Source organism: Propithecus coquereli, unplaced genomic scaffold (genome assembly GCF_000956105.1).
Source record: "Propithecus coquereli isolate 6110/MARCELLA unplaced genomic scaffold, Pcoq_1.0 Scaffold468, whole genome shotgun sequence".
NCBI classification, from domain to species: domain Eukaryota; kingdom Metazoa; phylum Chordata; class Mammalia; order Primates; family Indriidae; genus Propithecus; species Propithecus coquereli.
In genome coordinates, this window is record NW_012150485.1 from 1,541,500 (window position 1) to 1,544,265 (window position 2,766).

General features: G+C 33.2%; 1 protein-coding gene across 1 annotated transcript in view; it reads left to right on the forward strand.

Moving 5' to 3' along the window:
* BTBD7 (BTB (POZ) domain containing 7) overlaps window positions 1–2,766 on the forward strand; it is a 54,703-nt gene that overhangs the window by 32,328 nt on the left and 19,609 nt on the right. The gene's annotated exons all lie outside the window — the stretch shown is intronic.

Sequence of the window (2,766 nt, forward strand, 5' to 3'; positions counted from 1 at the left end):
TAATCTTTTAAGGAAAAAATACAGCCTCTAGGTTAAAGATATGATTAAAGAGTTCCAAAATTATGTAACTTTTCTTCCCATTTCATTGTCATAAGCATATGTGATATGCTTTCCCTTTCACTAATATCCAGTGAAGAAAACATTTATTATCTGCTCTGGACAATGGACATCTATTACATGTCAAGGATCAAAGATTCTACTTTTATGCAGTAACATTCCCACATTGTGGAAATTTAGGAGACTTTCATAAAAATCTTAAAACTAGCTAGAGCGCACACTAGGTTTTGCTGCTTTGGACACCAAGTGATAAATACGTTGTTAAATTGCTGTTAAACATATATAGCCTAATGAGCATACTGATAACCTACAGTGACCAGAAGTATCATATGCCCCGCAATGTCCTTATTGTACTGAAAACTGGCCACAAAACTGAGACAGCTTAAGAAAAAGCCTGTGGTCAAACTAGATTTTAATAGATTGTCATCTTTTCTCCTTTGAGTTAGTATACAGAAAAGAATACTGTATTGAAGAACAATCATAAAAGAATGTTATTGTACTGTTGACACCATGCTTTTTCTTTGTCCAAGAACATCTCTATTAAATAAACATCTCAGGAAAAAGAAAAAGAATTGATTTATAACCTTTTTAAGTATTATAGAGTGATAGTAAAAGTGTATGTACTAGAGAAGGAAGTAAGCCTATCTCTGAACATTTGGATTTGGTTGAAGACTTTTCGTTTCCTGTCTCATAGAGCCAAACTTACTGAGTGGCACTGCCCACAGTGTGAACAAAAGAGGTGTAAAAAGACGAGACCTGGACATGGAAGAGCTGAGAGAGATCCTTTCTTCTCTCTTACCTTTTGTGCGAATTGAACACATATTACCTATAAACAGTGAAGTCTTAAGTGATGCAGTAAGTGTTTTTCTTCATTTATCCATTTCATGAAAAGAAAAATGCCAGGCTTATCTTTTTTTTTTTTTTTATCTTTGTAAGTAATTTCTACAACTAATCAAGTATTGTGAAGCTGTAAATTCCGTGAGTACAGAGACAGATACCTGTTGTGTACAATGTTGTGTCCCTAGAGAGTTGAGTGGGTAAATAGGTCTGTGTTTTAGAAGAGTATCATTTCTAGGGGAGTTAATTCAGTCATTTATCAGTGTAGATCAGAAAGGAAAAGGTAGACATTACCTTTGGAGACTCTTCAAGAAGAGCAAATGAATCAGAGAGTGGCAGGGGAAGATTGGTTCAATACAATTCAATATAAAAAGAATCAATGGCCTTTGTGACTGTATTTCAGAACCAGGTGAAAATTAATAGAGCTGATCATGTTACTTTTATAATTTCTTTTAAATGATAAATTTTTAAAAAACTAATAGAATCGATTGAATTTAATGGATAGGAAAAAATCAGCATTCTAAATATTAGTTCTTCACAATTAGTTTCTAAATTTAATGTAATGCTTATAGAGATCATAATAGTTTTTCAACTGCACAGAAACATTATAAAAGTCACCTGTAACAACAAACTGTAAAAGAAAATTTTTTAAGTTCTCCAAAAATGACATAATGAAGAAGGGATAACTCTTCTAGAATGTAAAACATACTTTAAAATGCTAATATTTAATCTGAGATGCTAGCATAACAGATAAGACTGAATAGTCCAGAGAAAGGTTTTAGTTAATATAAGAATTAAACATATAATAAACAAGCTATCACAAATCAGTGTGATATGGGATTAACTGATTAGCAGGGGAGAAGGAAATTCATTTAAAATTAAACCATCATTTCACTTGCACACAAAATTAATCCCTATTAGATTGAAGAATTAAATGTTAAATTGAAAATAGCAAAACTAGTAGAAAACAATTAAATATGGAATCTCTGATGAAAAAAAATGTTTAGTCTCATTAGTAATCACATACACACCAAAGAAAGCAAAATAAAACATCAAGTCCAGCCTGGGCAACATAACAAGACCCCCATCTCTATAAAAAAAAATTTTATAAAAATTAGAAGTGGTGGTGTGCGCCTATAATTTTAGTTACTAGGGAGGCTGAGCCAGGAGGATCACTTGAGCCCCAGTAGTTGGAAGTTGCAGTGAGCTTTGATTGCACCACTGCACTCCAGCCTGGCAAAGAGTGAGACCCCGTCTCCAAAAAAAAATTTAGGTTACCATTTTGTCCCTTATTAAGCCTATAGTAAGTTATAGTGTGACTACTAAACAGAATGTCTTGCAGCCCTGAACAATGCTTATAAAGACAAATACAGCAACATGGAAAATGCTAATGATGAAATATAACTGAAAGGAGGAGGATACAAAATATGTATTTTTATGTATTCTAGAATTCAATTATGTAACAATTCATTTGGAAAAGACTGGAAGGAAATATATCAACAATTGTAATAGATGCATTGGTTTTTTTTCTTTGTTTTCTAAATACTAAATAATGCTATGTTTTACTAGTTAAAAATAATTTTAACTAATATAGCCATTAGATGTTTATTATATTTAACAAGAATAATATTGGAGAAATAACTTTTGGTTTTGTTTAAAACTGGGACTCACCAGCCTGAGCAAGAGCGAGACCCCGTCTCTACTAAAAAGAGAAAGAAATTAATTGGACAACTAAAAATGTATAGAAAAAATTAGCCAGGCATGGTGGCGCATGTCTGTAGTCCCAGCTACTTGGGAGGCTGAGGCAGTAGGATCGCTTGAGCCCAGGAGTGTGAGGTTGCTGTGAGCTAGGCTGACGCCACGGCACTCACT